This window comes from Natator depressus, chromosome 5 (assembly GCF_965152275.1).
Source record: "Natator depressus isolate rNatDep1 chromosome 5, rNatDep2.hap1, whole genome shotgun sequence".
Taxonomy (NCBI): Eukaryota; Metazoa; Chordata; order Testudines; family Cheloniidae; genus Natator; species Natator depressus.
The window spans coordinates 71,301,817-71,323,067 of record NC_134238.1 but is presented as its reverse complement, the minus strand read 5'-3'; the positions used below and the strand labels follow the sequence as shown (position 1 = coordinate 71,323,067).

At 45.0% G+C, this 21,251-nt stretch overlaps 2 long non-coding RNA genes across 4 annotated transcripts in view; one reads left to right on the top strand and one right to left on the bottom strand.

Annotated features, from left to right (window-relative positions):
- Nucleotides 1-21,251, top strand: part of LOC141987545 (uncharacterized) — a 143,874-nt gene that overhangs the window by 74,769 nt on the left and 47,854 nt on the right. For all 3 annotated transcript variants that reach the window (XR_012639560.1, XR_012639562.1, XR_012639561.1), the window contains exon 4: nucleotides 17,098-17,175. This is a non-coding gene — a long non-coding RNA (uncharacterized LOC141987545). The remainder of the gene's footprint in view (nucleotides 1-17,097; nucleotides 17,176-21,251) is intronic.
- On the bottom strand, nucleotides 7,324-11,638 carry LOC141988187 (uncharacterized). Its single transcript, XR_012639688.1, has 3 exons — nucleotides 11,614-11,638; nucleotides 9,466-9,518; nucleotides 7,324-7,554 (listed from the first exon to the last, which is right to left on the bottom strand). It is a non-coding gene; the product is annotated as an uncharacterized LOC141988187 (long non-coding RNA).

The following is a 21,251-nucleotide window of genomic DNA, read 5'->3' as shown; positions in this document are numbered from 1 at the left end:
ACATGCTTCTATGCTGATGATGCTCATTAAAAAAAAAATTCATTAATTAAATTTGTGACTGAACTCCTTGGGGGAGAATTGTATGTCTCCTGCTCTATTTTACCTGCATTCTGCCATATACGTCATGTTATAGCAGTCTTGGATGGTGACCCAGCAAATGTTCGTTCTAAGAACACTTTCACAGCAGATTTGACAAAATGCAAAGAGGGTACCAATGTGAGATTTCTAAAAAAAATAGTTACTGCACTTGACGCAACATTTAAGAATCTGAAGTGCCGTCCGAAATCCGAGAGGGCCGAGGTGTGGAGCATGCTTTCAGAAGTCTTAAAAGAGCAAAACTCAGATGCGGAAACTACAGAACGTGAACCACCAAAAACGAAAATCAACCTTCTGCTGATGGCATCTGACTCAGATGATGAAAACGAACCTATGTCGGTCCGCTCTGCTTTGTATCATAATCGAGCAGAACCTGTCATCAGCATGGACGTATATCCTCTGGAATGGTGGTTGAAGCATGAAGGGACATACGAAACTTTAGCACGTCTGGCATGGAAATATCTTGCAATGCCAGCTACAACAGTGCCATGTGAATGCCTGTTCTCACTTTCAGGTGACATTGTATACAAGAAGGAGGCAGCATTATCTACTGCAAATTGTAACCAAATTGTTTGTCTGAGCAATTGGCTGAAGTAGGATTGAGTGGACTTGTAGGCTGTAACATTTAACATTGTTTTATTTTTGAATCCAGGTTTTTTTTAAATACATAATTCTACATTTTGTAAGTTCAACTTCCATGATCAAAGAGATTGCACTACAATACTTGTTTTATTTTTTACAGTGCAAATTGTAATAAAAAATATAAAGTGAGCACTGTACACTTTGTATTCTGTGTTGTAATTGAAATAAATATATTTGGAAATGTAGTAAACATCCAAAAATATTTAAATAAATGGTATTCTATTACGGTTTAACAGCGCGATTAATCACGATTAATTTATTCAATTGCTTGACAGCCCTATTAATAATACAAAGGTATCTCTGTATTCAGCAGTGAATAGGAAATAAATTACAACTGAGCTGGGGGTGGGGACAGGTTGAGATCACAAAGACAAATTCTTGAATAGTAATAAAGTGTCATACAAAGGAGTTAATTAATAGACATATTTATATAGATACTATATATATATATTATAGAGAAATGTAGAGGGGAGAAAGGAGTAGTGCTATGCTTAGAAGATTCCTTAGAATCTCATGAGAAAAATCTAAAGTCAGAAGAGGGATTCTGAGCACACAATATAGAGCTGAGTGGATAATTGATTTGTCAGTTTGGGGTGGCTGAACTGAAAAAAAATCAAACACAAAATTTGGTTAGTTTCAAATGGAAAATTTTTGTTTTTTCTTGTCAAAACAAAATAAAATTTCATTTTGGGTCAAACAAGTCAATTTTATTTTTTCAATTAGTTGTTTCTGGTTTTTTTTTAGATTTAATAAGAAAAAAGTATCTAAATTTCAAGATGACTTTTGATTTCAAAATAATGCTTCAAGACATTTGGTTTCAAAAGTGTAAAAACAAACCACTTCAACTTTTTCAATTTCGTCTCTTATTTGGCCAAAATGTTTTTCCAAATTCAGATAGTTTCGATCATTCCAAAACTGCATTTTTCAGCAAATTTACTATTTGACCAAAAATAGTTACCCAGCGCTAATCAAAAGACTAATTAAATGTAATAAATACAGTAATGATTTGTAAAAACTGTATAAGATTGATAAAGGAGCAACACATTATTAGGATTGGATGGTGGTATTTATCCAGGAGTGTTGAGGGATGAAGGAGTTGAGCTACTAACAAAAATATGCAATGTCTCATTAAAATCAGCTCCTAAATCCAAACACCGGAACAGTAGCAAATGTACCCCTTTTTTTTAAAAAAAAGGAAAGTGCTACAGATAATGATCATGGGAATTACAAACCAATAAACATTTCTTTAGTACCAGGAAATTGCATTGAAACAATAACTGAGAATTTATAAAATAGTGAGATTAACATGGAATTATATGAGCAAACCAGCATGACTTCTGTAAAGGAAAATCATGCCTCTCCAGTCTATTTGAATTCTTTGGTTTCTTTAATATCTACTTATTGGATGCTTTTGATGCAATACAATGGATAAAAAGAACCAACTGACTGAATTTCAAAGGGCTCGAAGACTCCAGTAAGGATTGGAGCTTCATTGTAATGGTCACTGAAACAATACAGAAGAAAAGATTGTTCTTGCCCCAGAGAACACTTTCCAAAAATCTTTGGCAAAGTCCTTCATGAGAGGAGATTCATTCATTAATTCTCCTGCTCGTGGAGTGCACGCTTCAGATCACCCATTTCCAGACAGCCCAGTCTCCTTCGAATGTCCTGGCCTGCTCTATAGTAAGGCTGAAGTGAGCGAGATTGGAAACCACAACTTCTCTCCAGCATGCATGAGGCTGTCAGTGAGGCCTTCTCCATCCAGCGTTGGTTGGATCAAATACATAAAGCTGGCAGGCTGATATGCACTCCAGTAGATGGAGCTGATGGTCAAGCCATCTGAGCTGGTGTTGTGTCATTTGGCAAGACCATGGAGGCTGGTTGGTCTGACTTTTGACATTCTTGTTCGTTATGTGATGAAATCACCATGTGCCTTCAATAAGTCATTGCTGTCAAAAGCATGCAGCTTTCTTGTCAAAAGCATCCAACAAGAAGATATAAAAGAAACCAAATACCTATGATCTGAGAATTAAAGTACTGTCATGTATTAGCAACTGGCTAAAAACAGAAAACAAAAAGAAATAACAAATGGTTAATTTTCAGTATTCCAAGAGGGTAACAACGAAGTTAGAAAAGATTTTGTGCCAGAACTGGGGGTATTCAATATAGTTACCAGTGATCTGGAAAAGGGGATGAACAATGAGATGACACAATTTGCAGTTGCTACATTATTATTTAGGCTAGCCAAGACTGAAGAAGAGTTTGAAGAAATGTAGAGGGACCTAACAAATCAGGTGACCATATTTTCCCAAAGGGAAAACGGAACACCCCATGGGCCGACCGAAGACTCCCTCCCCGCGCAGGGCCTGCCCCAGCCCTCCCTGCTGTCTGCCCACACAGGGCCAGCCTGAGGCCCCCCGCACCTCTCCACACATGGGACAGCCCGAACCCCCCTGCTGCCCGGCCCAAGCCACTCTCCTGAGCCCTCCCTCCAATGCAGGGCTGGCATTGCCTCTCCCTCCTCCCCCTACATGTTCCTCCATGCCCCTGATGATCAGTTGTCAAGAGCAATATGGGACAAATGCCCAGTTTTGCCAAAAAAAGTCAGGACAGCCAGGACAGGGCTTAAAAAAGGGACTCTCCCGGCCAAAATGGGACATAAGGTCACCCTACTAACAAAGCTAGGTGAGTGGACAGACCAGTGAGAACTTGTGCTCATTGTGAAACAGAGGTCAAAAAAGCAGGATATTGTTACACGGTGGCTGACCCCTGTAAATGAAGCAGGTGTGGAGCCCTTGTACCAGAACAGGTGCTCCCAGTTTGGCTAATTAGGAGGACACAGCTACACTGAGAGCTACAAAGTATTAGGGAGAATCTGAGAGACCCAGTGGGTCAGAGCAGTTTCCATGAGGGAAAGGGCATGTGAGAGCTCTCTGCAGACCCCTGGAAAAATGGAGGAATTGTCAGAGGAGGGGGCTGCAGGCTGACCTTGCTGGGCCAGCCAGTGCTGGGAGGCTGAAAAGGATCAAAGGCTAAGAGCAAGAGGAGGGACTAGTCTTCTGATCTTCCTGAGACAGAAATCCATGACCAGAGAAGGCTGAGTGCAGAAAAAGGAGATGCCCATTGCCTCCCTGAGTCAGAGACTTAAAGCTGGAGGGCCAGAAAGGCTGAAGGTAAGAGATGCTGGAGCTGTACTGGAGAGCTGGGGCACAGTGAGAGACGCTGTATCTAATGTACTGTCTGGACTATAGTTTTGGGACTTTGGTTATGACTTATGTGCATGGGGCTTTCTTTTGTTATGACTTATGTGCATGGGGCTTTCTTTTGTAATAAATGAGCCCAGCAAAGGCTATTTGCACTCAGAAAGCCTGTTTGGACTGTATCTGGAGACTCTGAAGAAGGACACTGAAGTAAGGGCACTGAGTGTGCTGTAGTCTGTGCAGGAGGGTACTCCAGGCAGAGGCCACCCTGACGAACATATAAAGAATGGGAAAGAAAATACTGAAAAAACAATGTATAACACAATATAAATCAGTAGTGCACCCTGACTTGGCATACCATGTTCAGAGCTAGCCAGTTTATCTCAAAAGGATACAGCAGAAGTATAGGGAGTTCATACGTGAGCAACAAAATGGATTAGAGGCATGGAAAGACTTGTGTATGACAAAAAAGAGAGAAATAAATTGGGGCTGTTTATTTAGAGAGGAGACAAATAAGAGCAGACAACAATAGAGGTATACACAATAACAAACGGTAGAAAGATATGTCAAGCACATTTCAATTAAAATGAATGGTAAACAATTTAAAACCCAATTTAAAAAAAAACTACTTTATTTCCACAAAACACAGCTAACCTTTGGAACTCACTGCCGCAAGATACCATTGAGCCCAACAGCTTAGTAAGATTTTAAAAGATTAGACATTTTTAGAGGTAATGACAACCACCAGATTAGACCAAGTAAAAAACTGGAATGGTTATAAACCCCTATACTTCAAAGCAGAAGGTTATTCCATAATTATCTGTGGCAGTTCAATGATGAGACAGAACACAGGTTTATCCAAGCAAGCAAGCTGGTTAGCTGAAAAGGGCTGCCCCTATCAGCTTTCCACCTTCCCTTTTATTATCTCTCTCCCCCCTGCGCATTACCTACTTCCACCGCAAAAAGACACAACAAAGGAATACATGACTTTGATTAATATTCTTATTTTCCAGCCTCTATCTACTACAATCCTAATTCTCAGGCCTTGAGGCCAGGCCAAGGAAGCTTCCCACGATTACTGTCCTTTAATTAACTTCCCAGGGTTCATATCTGGTCCTCGTCCTTGGATGGAGCAATGTGTTGCTCCTACACAACGGTCAGGGTGTGCCCTGACTGTTTCCAGGTGGATGGACTAAACATGAACCCTTCATCCCCCCGTTTTTTGTTTAATTATACTCGGCCATCTCATGGTAGCCGTCAATCTGCTTTTGCAAGCAATTTAACTCCCAGACAGACAAGGACATAACTCGGGGAGCTTGCCAGGGCGAATCTCTACAAAGCCTTAGCAAAGAGGGAATACATTGTACACAGCAGCAGCAAAAAATAAGCCCAATGATCACAAACACAGCATAACCGAAAAGTTGTCGCAGCCATCCTAGAGATGGCAGCCAACCTGTAAGCCAATTCCAAAAGCCCTCAAACCCCACATCTTGACGTATGTGTGCCGTAAGATTGGCCAATTCGGCCAGTCTAGATTCTATGGAACGACTATTATCAGTTAAATTAAAACAACACATATGCCGAAACGTGGAACAGCCTAGGTGATGTTTTAAGAGCAGAAAATCAATGGCTGCTCTGTTATCCAAAATTGCATCCCTTAATTCGTGTTGCTCTGCATTAAGTAGGGCAATTGCCTTGGATGTTGTATTAATTGCCTTCGCTGCAAAGTACGCCAGGGCATTTAGGGTTCTGGCTGTATAAGTGGCAAGCCCGGGGACCCCAACAATGGAGGCCGCTAAAGCAGTATACTCAGCACGACTAAAAAGCTTAACATTTGCAACACAATTATCTGAAAGGGGTACACTTCTTTTACTGTGCCTTTGGCTGGCAAAAGGCAATATAAGCGTCATTCTACTAAGACAGCAAAGGGTGCCATCACTTAAATTTGCAGGAATATAACTAAAGGTGCGTGAGCCACAGGTAAAAAACCACCCTGATGGTAGGATGATATGGCCATAATTGTATGAAACATTCACAGCGCGGGAACAATTTAAGAGGGGTTGAGGAATTTGCCGACAGCCCAAGGGCACCCTTGTACTAGTGCAGTTAACCACACGCGCACAGGTGACATTGTTGGCCCCGGCCGGGTACGGTGTGTGGAGGGATATAGCCGTGTGAGGCAAGGTATAGTTGGCCGGGCCCCAATTAGCCATGCCAGAGTACTGGGAAGAGAGATTCGCGTAAGCAGCGAGCATCGTCTCATTCCCTATTTCCTCAGGGTGATGACATACTGGTATAAGGCATGTACCTAACAATTCTCCGGCTGCTACAGAATCAGACAAACAAAAGTGGGTAACATTTGCTATTGAAGCCAATCTTTCCCATATGTTATATGTCATTCGGGCCCGTAACGGGGGAAGCGCTTCCGAGCCAACCCCTACAGAAAATAGCAGGCACAAAAGGCATACAATCAGCACAGAATTAGCAGTGATTTGGGCGAGAATCGCCACAAACAAAGTCTCAGGAGTCTCTGGCTGTTGATTTGCTGCCAATCTTCGTTGAGCCGCCGTGACCAATGCTTTTACTGCTCCCCATGTCACGGGCTGGCTTGGGACGCTACGCCTCTTCCGTTTCCGTCCCGCCGTTGTCGACCCGGGAGGCACCACGTTCTCCTCCAAGGTCAGCTGAAACTCCGGTATGGGGTTCGACAGCCCCTGGCGCCACGCCATGCTGTTTCAGTGCCGGTCGCACACACCGGGCTGGAACCCACAACGGTCCTGCAGGGAGAGACACAGCAGCATATCCCCGACCCCAAGTGATTAGAGGTACTGGGCCCAGCCACTGCGGATCGGGCAGCTGACGGTAAAAGACACGCGGTCTTTCCAGTACCTCAGATTTGTGAAAATGGCGATCCGCGGGGGTCTGCTGATCTGCGTTCAGCGTTAAATTATTTAAAGTAAACAAAAGGATATGCATTTGTTGTTGAATGTCTCCTAAGGTTCGGAGACGCAGCTCCCCTTGTTTTAATTGTTTATCAAGCAAGGTTTTGAGCGTGCGATTGGCACGTTCAACAATGGCTTGGCCCGTGGAATTATAAGGGATCCCGTGTTTAAGACGGACGTTCCATCGGGCGCAAAAAGTGGAGACGGCTGTGGAGCAGTAAGCTGGGGCATTATCCGTTTTAATTTGGCTTGGGCGACCCATAACAGAAAAACAGGCTAGCAAATGGTGCATAACTTTAGCAGTGGCTTCCCCACGCTGTGGGGTTGCCCACAGAAATCCCAAATAAGTATCAACAGAAACATGTAAAAAGGAATAGGGGCGGAACTGTGGCACATGAGTGACATCCATTTGCCATAGCTGATTTGCTGCTGTACCTCTGGGGTTAACGGCATAAGAAAAAGTAGGAGCAGCAGCGGCACAGTGGGGGCAGGAACGAACAATGGAACGTGCATGATCAGCAGGAATGTGAAACTGCCGGGCCAAAACAGAGGCAGACTGATGGAAAAAGGCATGGCTTTCAATGGGGTCAGAAAAGAGGGAATTTACCTGACCACGTAACGCGCGATCAGCGCGTGCATTGCCCTCAGTGAGTGACCCAGGCAGAGGGGTATGACTGCGAATATGAGCAACAAAATAAGGGAAATTACGAGTGGAAATAAGATATTGCAAAGACAAAAATAGGCGAAGGAGGTCCGCATCGACCTGAGGGGTAATGAGGGCAAGGGGTAAATGATCAATCACTTGATAAACATAATGGGTGTCCACAATTAAATTAAAGGGACAATCAGCGAAAAGTTGAAAGGCTAAAATAACAGCAGCCAGTTCTGAACGCTGCGCGGAACGCTGAGGCAGTGTAAAACGAGAACGCCAACGAGGGGGGTCACCTGATTGATAGGTGACGACACCTCGATGTGGAGAGCCATCAGTAAAAAGAGTAACAGCAGAAACAATGGGTTGAGAGCGGCTAAGACGATGAACAATTAGAGGCACCTTTTGTGTAATTACCAACCGAGGATCTTTTGGGGGATTATAAGAAATTTCTCCCACATAATCACAAAGAGCAACCTGCCAAGCCAAAGAGGTGTGGCACAAGGAATCAAATTCACTACGGGACAAGGGGAACACAATATCAACTAAATCAGTGCCAGTAAGTTGCACTGCACTTTACGAACTTTACGGCGGGCTTTACGAACAAGATCAGACAGGGCATCTAGATATGGGTAAATATTCCGAGGAGGAGTGGAGGAGAGGTACAGCCACTCTATGATAGAGACGGCTGTATTCATACGGGGTACAAACAGAGCCGCAGTGGGCGTATGAGGGGTGGCAAGAAGAATCAGCCGTAGGGGACGGACCTCAGGGGGTCTGTCCACAAACTGCTGACTTAATGCTGCATTAATTTGTCGAATGCAGGCAATGTGCTCTTTAGTGATGGCAATAACTGCACCCGGTGCTCGGGCTCCACGTAGGAGCTCGAACAACGGCTGCAGCATTGAGGTGGGGAGACGAAAATAGGGCCGAATCCAATTTAAATGACCCAAAATCTGTTGTAATTTAACAAGGGTTAGGGGTTGAGGTAGAGTTAGTGCCGGACGAACCGGAGCAGCATAGGTTTGTAAAAACTTATGGCCGAGGTAGTGGTAGGGATAAGAGCGTTGGATTTTTTCTGGTGCCACCAACAGGCCATTTTGGCCGAGGATTTGAGACAAAGATTCAATCTGTTGTTCCGTGACCTGGGGACCACTAAGCAAAATGTCATCCATATAATGGTAGACCTTTAGCGTAGGGTACCGGGCACGAAAAGGGGTGAGGGCCCGATCCACAAAAAGCTGACACAAGGTTGGACTATTTTGCATTCCCTGGGGTAAGACCTTCCACTGATACCTTTGAGAGGGTTGCTGATTATTATATTGTGGCACCGTGAACGCGAATTTTTCGCGATCTTGTGGGCAAAGGGGGATGGTGAAAAAACAATCTTTTAAATCTAACACACAGAGCTGATCGGTTTGAGGAATTAAATTTGGATTTGGTAATCCATATTGCAAGGGGCCCATAGGTTGGATGCATTTATTTATTTCCCTTAAGTCATGCAACAGCTGCCATGCACCAGATTTTTTCTTAATAACGAACACCGGGGTGTTCCAGGGACTAGTAGAGCTTTCCAAGCGCTGTGCCAGCAAATGCTGCTGCACAAGCGATTGAAGCGCTTTTAGCTTTTCTAGAGGGAGGGGCCACTGGTCAATCCAGACGGGCTCTAAGGATTGCCATACCAAGGGCAATGCAGAGGGCAATGTGGGTGAGGGAGGATTTTGAGCCATCAGATATTAATATCGAGGGTGGTGTCCAGCTTTGTGAGTAAATCACGGCCCCAAATATTGAGGTGGACAGGGAGCACAAAAGGGCGGATAGTAGCAAGGGTACGGCCTCCCGGTTTAGAGACTGTGACCCAAGACAAACTCTGTCGCCCGGGTTTACTACCCCCGATCCCCTACAACTCTTTAGAAGGAACCGTAGGCCAAGTAACCGGCCACTCTGGATCACGAATCACCGTAACGTCAGCTCCAGTGTCCACCAGCCCTGTGAAAGGAACATCATTTAAGAGAAGTGTTAACTGAGGTTTCGAGGGGCGGACTGACATTGTCAGAGCAACAAGTGGAGAGGACGCGCTGTGAGACGGCGAGTGAGACAACGTTGATCCAAAGCCGCCTCCGCCCCGAGTTCGATCCTCGGCAGCTGGCACCTGATAGGGGACTAAAATCAATTGTGCAATTGATCGTCCACACGGGAGTGACTGTGGAAGATGAGTCCACACCTGAACCTTAATAATGCCGGTGTAATCGGCATCAATGACCCCAGGGATGACAAAAAAGCCCTGTTTCCCAGCATGAGAGCGAGGGAGAACGAGACCCACAAAGCCGGCAGGGAGAGGTCCCGTCACCTGGGTAGGTATGGCGCAGACCTCCCCTGGCAGCCGAAAATCAGTGTCCTCCTGCATGATTAAATCAAGCCCTGCACTTCCAGCAGTCGCCGCCCTCATAGAGTCTATGGATTTTAAGGCAGAGGAACGGTTGTCTGAGTGGGAAACACCCCCGTTTGGCCCTGGGTTCGGGGGGGACCCGCCGCGCGGTTTCCCGGCCCGCTACGACACTGATTAGCCCAGTGATAGCCCTTTTGACACTTGGGGCACTTTTTTGAGGGTCGGGTGGGTGCCTTTGATGAGCGGCACTCCCGCTGGAAGTGACCCTCCTTGCCACAGCGGTAACAACGCTTCCCCTCTTTCCCGGTTCTTTTTAGGGCGGCAGCCAGAACTCCAGCTTTATGGGCTTGTGTGCCGATGTTTTGGCACGCCCGTAGCATGTCTGAGAGCTCTAAAATGCCAGAGGCTTGCGCCGTCTGGAGAGCGCGGCGGCAATCCTCATTTGCATTTTCAACTGCCATTTTTAACAGGATTTCCTGAGCTGCCGCAGCGTTATCCACCTGTCGGAGGATAGCCTCCTGCAATCTGTTGGTAAAATCCAGAAAGGACTCTGATGCACCCTGACGGATACTAACAAAGCTTTTAGTAGGCTTGCCTGAATCCGGGACCTTCCGGAAAGCATGCTGGGCGCAGGTGGAAATAAGGGGGAAGAGGGCCTGAGGGAGTTGAGTTTGCATCTCAACGGTAGCAAACGGTCCCTCCCCTGCCAAGTGCTCAAAAATAATACCTTCCGCTCTATGAATCTGGGCCTGGCGTTCCGCCTCCTGCCGATACTCACTAATCCAAATAACATATTGACTGGGTGACAGCATCATGCGCAACAGCGCCTTCCAATCTTCAGGGATCAGGGAGTATCCACTACCTAGCCCTTCAATGAGACCACGCACAAACGTGCTAGTCAGACCGAACTCGCGAATTGCTTTCTTTACCTCTCTAATCACCGAGTAAGGCAAACTGACCCAGGTTCCAACCGGGTTGCCCTGGTCATCGTTTTGCCAGGTCACCGGACAAACCGAGACCAGCTCAGCCAGCTCCTCTGCTGTAAGATCTGAGCGAGCCTTCGCTGCGTGCACCATTTGTTGCACCAGCGAAAGCCTCTGAGCAGATGCAGACGACCCCCTGGGGGGCCCCGAAGCATGGGGTTTCAGGGGGGGATGGTAATCACAGACCGGCTCTGGTGGGGAAGGTAAGGGAGGCGGTGGTAATAAAGGCACTGGGGGCGAAGCAGGGAGAGGGATGGCTGCAGGAGCCGACGGCGGTGGCGAAATCGGCAGCCCCTCTGTTGGTGCGGGAGAGGGTTCTTCCGAAGCGACACACTGTGTTGCATCGGTAGGAGGGGGGGTGGCTGCAGGAGCCAACGGGCATGGCGAGATCACCAGCCTCGTGAGGGAGGGCCTGTCCGAGGCAACACGCTGTATCGCATCGCGGCAGAGGTGCCAGGCATGTAAAGCCTGCACGGGCGCCCGAGGCTCTTCATGCAATGTCTGGCCCAACCGCTCCCAGTCTGCTAGCTTAAGGGTTCCGGCTTCAGGGTACCACGGGCACTGGGCACTCACCTCCTGTAGCAGGAGAGTGAGTTCTCGAGCGGGGCAGTCATGCTGAGCCTTACGCAGCAGATACTGTAGCTCATTGCGGTGTTGCACTTGCAAAGCAGAGAGGGAGCTTCCCATACTTACCACAATGAAAAATACTCACCGGGATCCGCGAAGCGGATGAGTGACACGTCTGAAACCCTTGCCGGGCGAGGTGAGTGCTGAGGGCCCCACGTTGGGCGCCAGTTGTGGCGGTTCAATGATGAGACAGAACACAGGTTTATCCAAGCAAGCAAGCTGGTTAGCTGAAAAGGGCTGCCCCTGTCAGCTTTCCACCTTCCCTTTTATTATATCTCTCCCCCCTGCGCATTACCTACTTCCACCGCAAAAAGACACAACAAAGGAATACATGACTTTGATTAATATTCTTATTTTCCAGCCTCTATCTACTACAATCCTAATTCTCAGGCCTTGAGGCCAGGCCAAGGAAGCTTCCCACGATTACTGTCCTTTAATTAACTTCCCAGGGTTCATATCTGGTCCTCGTCCTTGGATGGAGCAATGTGTTGCTCCTACACAACGGTCAGGGTGTGCCCTGACTGTTTCCAGGTGGATGGACTAAACATGAACCCTTCAATTATCTATTGTCTAGTTTCTGAAATTTTCCCTGAAGTGTGATAATGACAGTGTCAGAGACAGGATGCTGAATGGGATGAAGGTTGGTCAAACTGGATATGGCAATTCCTCTGCTCCTATATTCCATGTAAATTAAGCATAGTGCGAATGTAATCCTATTTATGTCCTGCTGCTTGTAGCACTCTATTCCAGTGTAGTTTTGGAACTCATAGTTGGCTCAGCTGTTTCCTTCTTTATGGTCTCCTTTTTACTAGTTTGGTACCCTGAGGTATCTTGAAAAAGACAGCAGCTAATGCATCCTCACACTATGCTAACAACAATGCTCGCAAGCATGTCGGATGGAACAAGGCCACAGATGCAGCAATGTTTCTGGCCACAAAGTGTCTTCAAAGACCAAATGTACTAAACCATTTTTTTAAAAAGCCAGCAGCATCTGTGGTATTGAGACAAATGGAAAACTGTACTACAAATGGGCTAGACTGTGACCAGCCCACACCCACATGCCCACACTTCTCAGCTGCAGGACAGCATAAGTACAGCCTTTGTCCCAGAGGGAGGGGGAGGAGGCAGAGCCATAGTTCTGCTCCCATCCACACCAGGCACAGAGGGCAGTACACACTGTATTTCCTTCAGGGACAGAAGCATTGCCGCTGCATGGTGGGACGACCCAGGAAGCGCTATGCCCCAAGAGCTTGTGTATACAACATGCACCAATGCTTTACTGAAACAATAGAGCCAGGTATTCACATCAAATGCCAGATATGATTTTTCCCATTTTGCTGCTGGTTAATGATCTGTGAAAACAACTACTGTTTAGATTTATCTATCACCAAAGGCAAGTCATGCCTGACCAACCTGATTGCCTTCTATGATGAGATAACTGGCTCTGTGGATATGGGGAAAGCGGTGGATGTGATATATCTTGACTTTAGCAAAGCTTTTGATAAGTATTCTTGCCAGCAAGTTAAAAAAGTAGGGATTGGATGAATGGACTACAAGTTGGATAGAAAGCTGGCTAGATTGTCGGGCTCAATGGTAGTGATCAACGGCTCGATGTCTAGTTGGCAGCCGGTATCAAGCGGAGTGGCCTAGGGGTCAGTCCTGAGGCCAGTTTTGTTCAACATCTTTATCAATGATCTGGATGATGAGATTAATCGCACCCTCAGCAAGTTCGCAGATGACACTAAACTGGGGGGAGAGGTATATATGATGGAGGGTAGGGATAGGGTCCAGAGTGACCTAGACAAATTGGAGGATTGGGCCAAAAGAAATCTGATGAGGTTCAACAAGGACAAGTGCAGAGTTCTGCATTTAGGAAGAAAGAATCCCATGCACTGCTACAGGCTGGGGACTGACTGGCTAAGCAGCCGTTCTGAAGAAAAGGACCTGGGGATTATAGTGGATGAGAAGCTGGATATGAGTCAGAAGTGTGCCCTTGTTTCCAAGAAGGCCAATGGCATATTGGGCTGTATTAGTAAGAGCATTGCTAGCAGATTGGGGGAAGTTATTATTCCCCTCTATTCAGTACTGGGGAGGCCACACCTGGAGTATTGCATCCAGTTTTGGTCCCTCCGCTACAGAAGAGATGTGGACAAATTGGAGAGTCCAGCGGAGGGCAACAAAAATTATTGGGGGCCTGGGGCACATGACTTATGAGAAGAGGCTGAGGGAACTGGGGCTATTAGTCTGCAGAAGAGAAGGGGGGGGGGATTTGATAGCAGCCTTCAGTTACCTGAAGGGGGGGTTCCCAAGAGGATGGAGCTAGACTGTTCTCAGTGGTGACAGATGACAGAACAAGAAGCAATGGTTTCAAGTTGCAGTTGGGGAGGTCTGGATATTAGGAAACACTATTTCACTAGGAGAGTGGTAAAGCACTGGAATGGGTTACCTAGGGAGGTAGTGGAATCTCCAGCAGGAGAGGTTTTTAAGGCCCGGCTTGACAAAGCCTTGGCTGGGATGATTTAGCTGGTGTTGGTCCAGCTTTGAGCAGGGGATTGAACTAGATGACCTCCTGAAGTCTCTTCCAACCCTGATATTCTATGATTACTTTCTATTATGCCATATCATAGGCTGCGGTCTGATGCAGCAGGTCATTTAAAAAAAAAATGCAGAGCTACCACCATATGCTGCCATTTTAAGAGCCAGGAGCTGTAAACCACTGAATACAAGACATGCTTAATGTGGACATTACTAATTGAAATTTCCTTCTTTCTATAGTGAAAGCAGCTTTTTGTAGCAAAACAGCAGTTCTGTGCCTGAAGAAGTCTGCCTTTGGTTTTCATGGAAAATGGTGAAATGCAAATTGCATTAATTTATGTATTTTTACCAATCCAACAATCTCTTTCTCCAATTTCATGAATAACAGGCTGAACCTTCCCCATCCTCTTCACTCCTGCAGGCCTTGCGAGAGCGTGTGGGACTAGCTATGGAACTGAGAGAGACTGTGCGTATGTTAGAGTTTGAATTCCCTCATTGTGCCCAGGATAGACACTTCTTTTGCTTATGGCCTCCATAATGCAGCCAAACTGGAACTTTACAGAAGTAGTATAAACACAATGTAATTTCACACCCACCCCGACCCCACTCTGTGCGTTCTGTATCTTGGTGAAGGATTATCTCCAGAGCTCACTCTTATAGGCTAGTCCACCACAGTAAGATATAGTGAAAAAAAGAGAAATTAGAGCCTTTTCTATGGGACCTGGCCTTACAAGCTATACTGCTTCTTGTAGTTCATTGAGAAGCCTGAAGTAGAAGGGCATCCTACGATCAATACCACCGCTGCTCTGCTCAGTGTTATTGGTTACAATGCATATGAAAAAATCATCTCTGAAGAGGTCTGTGGTGTCAATATTAGTTCTACATCGACCATGGTTTCCCCATCGGTCCAGGCTTAGTGGGGTCAGGAAAACAGGGTCTTTCTTGGTGTAGGCTCTCAGCTATACCTCCTTCCCCTGGACACACACATCCTGCACTGGGGATCAGGAGAGATGAAAGAAAGAGAGGGAAAATGGTAGGAAGACCCTAGCTCTTAACTGTAGTGGAAAGGAAGAAAAAGTATAAGAGGAATCCATGGTTACAATATCTCATTCTAAGAGCAACTGAACAGGAGTTCCAGGGCATAGTGTCAACGATGTGGAGAGGTAAGTCATTCCCACTCCAACACAGACTCCGACATCAATCCCACAAATGCCCTCATGTCACCAAAAACCAGCCCAGAAAAGTTCAGTCTCAATCAGTTTCAAGTGCTGTCATTTTCCCTGACCAGCTATTGGTGCCAAAGGTACAGTGCCAAGGAAGTCAGCAATCTGGTAGGATTTTTACATTAATTTAACTAATGTATTGTGGGCCATTTGCACCATCTGCTGCCCACAATACAGTGTCAGTCAAGAAAAGAAGGATGGAGACGGGGCATAAGTCTCAAAATACCATTCAGAGGTAAAATACTCAGTCCAGCAACTAAAACTCATGAAAACAAAGTCTAGTGGCCAAAAGGCTGAGCCTAGTAATGAGAGAATGAAACCAGGTACTGTCAGTATTATTTCTGAATCCTGTGGATCATGGGAGATTTCTTTCCAGTTGTTTCCTGTCTATAGATGTATTTGTACCTATATGTGCACAAACACATACAGACGTGCGGTTGAGTGAACATAAGACTTTTTACTGGGTGAGTGACTAACCCAAAAGCAAACAGTTCACTTTGGGGGGTGGGGGGGAACGGGACCTTTTGTAGTGATAATCAAGGTGGGCCATTTCCAGCAGTTGACAAGAACGTCTGAGGAACGGGGGGGGGGGGGGGGGGGGGGAAATGGCGAAATAGTTTTACTTTGTGTAATGACACATCCATTCCCAGTCTTTATTCAAGCCTAAGTTAATTGTATCCTGTTTGCAAATTAATTCCAATTCAGCAGTCTCTCATTGGAGTCTGTTTTTGAAGTTTTTTTTTTTGGATGAAGAATTGCCACTTCTAGGTCTGTAATCGAGTGACCAAAGAGACTGAAGTGTTCTCCAACTGGTTTTTGAATGTTAAAATTAGTGATGTCTGATTTGTGTCCATTTATTCTTTTATATAGAGACTGTCCAGTTTGGCCAATGTACATGGCAGAGGGGCATTGCTGGCACATGATGGCATAGATCACATTGGTAGATGTGGAGGTGAACGAGCCTCTGATAGTGTGGCTGATGTGATTAGGCCCTATGATGGTGTCCCCTGAATAGATATGTGGACACAGTTGGCAACAGGCTTTGTTGCAAGGATAGGTACCTGGGTTAGTGTTTTATTGTGTGGTTGCTGGTGAGTATTTGCTTCAGGTTGGGGAGCTGTCTGTAAGCAAGGACTGGTCTGTCTCCCAAGAACTGTTCCTCACACGTTCTTGTCAACTGCTGGAAATGGCCCACCTTGATTATCATTACAAAAGGTTTCACACACCCCCCTCCCCCCGGTAATAGCTCAGCTTACCTGATCCCTCTTGTTACAGTGTGTATGGTAACACCCATTGTTTCATGTTCTCTGTGTATATAAGTCTCCCCACTGTATTTTCTACTGCATGCATCCGATGAAGTGAGCTGTAGCTCATGAAAGCTTATGCTCAAATAAATTTGTTAGTCTCTAAGGTGCCTCAAGTACTCCTTTTCTTTTTGCGGATACAGACTAACACGGCTGCTACTCTGAGACCTGTCACTTTACACAGAAAGTAATCCTTCTACAAAGGCTTGGTATAAAAGGTGTTTCTAAACGTATTTTTGTAGCTAAGTATCTGGACTAATTTTGACATTGCCTATAGGTCTCTGAACGTAATGACTGGATTCATTGTGGAGTCACAAGAAATCTCTGCTGCTGAGTAGTTAAAGGACATTTTATGCATGTCAAGAAGCCAGGGACAGACACTCATGATCAGCACGGCTCCAGCCCATTCCCCAGCCTGCCTTCCTCCTCCCTCTTTCCAAGTTGAACTATGCCCCCACAATCCCACCCTGTAGATGTCAAGTTTCTATCTCTGTTTTATCTTTCTAGGTGGATGACTGAAGCAGCACAGAATCCTGGTGCCTGAAGAATGGCTATAGCGTTGTTTTAGTGGAAGGAGAGCATTGGGTAAATAGTTTTTCAGAAACCTTTTGTCTTTTTTATTTTTTAAATAGTTTATAGGTACAGTTTAATTACAGGATTGTGGCATAAGGGGTGAGTAAAAGCAAAAAAAAAAAAAAAACCCACAAACAAACCCGCATCAGCATCACAGAGGATTTCAAACACCTCTGCCTTGTCCACCAGTCCTTTATCCCTGCACCCACTGAGATGTTAAGGCACAAAACAATGTGAGATAGGGGTGAATAAATACCAACTGATGTTTGCCATTTGTGACAAAATGTGCCTTTGGCTGGGTTAAGCTATAAAGTTACTAGTGCAAGAAATTTAGAAACAAAAGTTTGGACCAAGGAATGAATATATATATATTGTGGCAAAATACCTTGTTCGCCTCAGCAGGCTCAGTCCTTTTTAGCCTTGGAAACTGAGGTTTAGGACAAGGTAAATCCTTATAGGTAGCACAGGGTCCTGCTACTCCTCTCCTGAGTCAGTCCCTTGTGCTTGTTTTTCTTCCCTTCTGGGTAGGGAGTGCAGCCTCCCTACTGGGAGGGTCTGGTGTCTTGCTGCAAACAGCCTACCAACTACTCCCCTCACTCCATCCAGGGGAGGGTTTAAAAAGGTCTCAAGTAGTTGGAGTCAGCTGAACCTAATTGGTTCCCTAGCAACCCCTTTTCCAACTGAACCTTATTGCCCCTTGGTTCTCTCTCCTCAGTGGATAGGGAGGGGCCTTTTAACCCCCTGGGACTAATTACTACCCTCCCCCTTTGTAGCTGTTTGTTCTGAGTTTACCTCTCTCTCTCTCTCTCTCTCTCTCTATATATATATATATACACACACACACACACATATATAACTTCTGCAATAGGCTCATATGGTTGGAGTTCCATAGCAGTAAATCATGAGCATGTACAAGGGAGCCACAATGTCCACAGCATTACACAGCAGAACATACCATTTTTGTGATCAGTTCTTCCAAGGATTTGCCAGTACCAGTCATGCTTTTTCATCCCACTTTAGAGTTTAGGACTTCTCTGAACCTTTTACACCATTATGGACTCCATCCTGGATGTGCAGAGTACTCTGGCTTGGATCCAGCAAAGCACTTAATTAGGTTTTAAGCACCTTAGTACTGTTGAAAGCTAATTGTGTGCTTAAGTGCTTTGCTGGATTGAGGCCAGATTGCTCAGCAGCATGCAGGATTGAGCCCTATTAAAGAAACAACACATTTCTTGGACATTTCAGTTGACCGGACATCTACTTGTAACTACCTAAATCTTCACCAGGAGCATAGTTGGTTTCTTTACAGGACATTATAATAGGTATTGGAGCTAAGGCTAAGGCAGGATAGTTCAATTTTCATTTAATCATTTCATGTGTTATGCTCATAATTTTACTTGCGTAAAGTGACAGTGTCAACTTTAGCAGTACAAGGAATTTTGTTTTCCCCAAAGAAACTTTACAAAAGTTGCAGTTATGGGTCGATCTCTCTCGCTTTTGAGCCTGCTTTACCAGTTGGGATGAAAGGAATTTGCACTTCCAGGAAAAGAAAGCAAGAGCTAGCAATTTACAGATTGTACACTCAGAAACAGGTCTTTCCCCATCTGCCACCCACCAACATCTGTGTGAAACTATCATTGTTTGCCCTGTCTTTGCATTGCCAAACATTTTTGGTTGGAGGTGGGTGGGAGGAAGAAGAGAGAAAAACTAAACAAAAAACAAAAACATACAATAATAGCCTGCATTTTATTTGAAGGAAAAATAAACCCTATTCTGCCCCCCGCCCCCAACGTGAGCCACGTGGCATCACTCACTCCTATGTGTTCTCCATGTTAGCCTACGGGAGCTGAGTCAGAAGCTGAAAACAATGTTTTGTAAAGGTGAAAGTCACACCGCTATAGAAAGCTCAAGTAAACAGGCTCTGTACAGTGAATTAAAATAGAAACTTGGCACAGAGGTAGACAATTCTGCTGCAGCCCATCTACTACAGTTGCCCTCTACCCTGCAGCATTTGTGTCTAGTGGATGTAATTCATGGACCCAATGGCCACTGCTCCATCACTTCCCTGACCTGCCCACATGACACCACACACACACACACACCCCTCTCCTCTGTGCAATGCCAGTGCAGAGCTTGGCAGCACACAGGTAGATTCTACCTGCACTTTATGCAGCATTTTCAGTGTCCATCTCCCCTACATTAGTGGAACCATTGCAATCTGCTGCATTCTGGCCTTTCTGCAGTCACAGAGAGGCCAAAAGGATGTCATCCCCGTAGAAAAGAAACTGCAGCAATGTATGAGTTCTATAGAGCTGAGTCATAATAAAACCAAGGTTTTTCAATATTGTGAGCTCATTTGATATTCCAATGAAACAACAGGTATATTCTGCAGTCACTTAACATTTCTGTGGGTCATGGTGCAGGGTAATATGAGTATATATTGCAGCCAATGATATTAAGCTTTAAATCAAACAGTTCTAGCCCTGTTTCAGCAAAGCATGCTTAAAGCTAAGCATGTGCTTGAGTGCTGACTGAATAGATGCTTATTTTACCTTGGGCTGCCATTAGTTTTATCAATTACTATCCAGTTTCCTGTTACAGCAGTTCAGCAGTACATGTGCTCCTTCTTGGAGCCAAACCTAGCGATGATTTACAAATGCTCCAAACACTTCAATGGCCCCATCAATATGGCATAAGTCATTGCAGAAAAGGTCAGCACTCATCATCCAGTTTGTGTCACTCAGCATTCACACTCCGTTTCTTTGCTCTCACTGCACTGGGAAAGCTGAGCAGTACTTCCGACATGAAAAAAAATGCTTGTTATATTTGTATCTCCACAGGGAAATGTGTTTGTATTAGAGTAATTCCCTAACTCCAAAACTCTTCCAAAAATGAGAAGCATAGAAATCTCACCAACTCAAAGCACCCAGAATAATTACAAAGGCAAAATGGATAAAGTTAAAGAGCTTAGAGATGAATTCTTAATTACTGTGGATAATAAGGCCATTTATTTATTAAGGATTATAGTTTTATTAGCATTGTATTATTCATTTGAAGGTCAGAAAAATCTGCTTTTCAGATCACTTTGCGGCTATAAGCACTGCAAAAAAAGTTACCTTATTTAGTCTCAAAACTAAACAAAACTGAACAAACAGAACAGCGCAAGGTAAGATTTCTCTGGTATCTCAAATACACATACAAAGCTACCTCACCCCATTCCCTCACCTTCTCTTGGGCACAGCAGCTCAAGCTCTAAACTTCTCCCTTACCCCGTCAGCCAACCTGTCTGATAGGCTTATGTGAAGACTTATTCCCATTATCTCAAAAATGAAGTCTTAGCAGCAACAGCGTCTTTAAAAGCTTGCCCATACCACTGGGTAGATGGATATCCTGCCTCTTTATGGGAATGGAAGCAGAGAGCTCCTCAACACTTAGCACCCCACAAGAAACAGTGGAGCAATTCATTGTTTCCTGGGAGGTTTTACAGGGTATCCATCTTAATCCTCTCATTACCAAGGGATAGCTACACCACTTCTCCCCTGCCCTCTTTTCATTGTTCCTTCTTTTTTTGCTATCCTTTTATTTAATCTTCAGGTACCCACCTAACATCCCTGCCCTACCTCCAGATTCTAGAGAGGACATTTATAGAGTCAGAAAGACTAGTTCTCAACTGTTTGCTGTCAGACTGGGAGGACATGTCTAGTGGGGTCCTGCAGGGGTTAGTCCTGTGTCCAGTACTAGTCAATGTTTTCATTAATGACTTGGAGAATGGAGTGGAGAGTATGCTTGTAAAATTTGTGGAGGAGGGGTTCAAGCAGTTTGGAGGACAAGATTAGAATTAAAAATGACCTTGATAAATTAGAGGTTTGGTTTGAAGTCAACAAGATGAAATTCAATGAAGACACATGAAAAGTACTGCACCTAGGAAGGAAAAATGAAAAGCTCAGCTACAAAATGGGGAATAACAAGGTAGTACTTGTGGTAGTACTGCTGAAGAGGATCTGTAGGTTATAGTAGATCACAAATTGAATGAGAGTCCACAATGGGATGCAGGTGCAAAAAAGGCTAATATAATTCTGAGATGTATT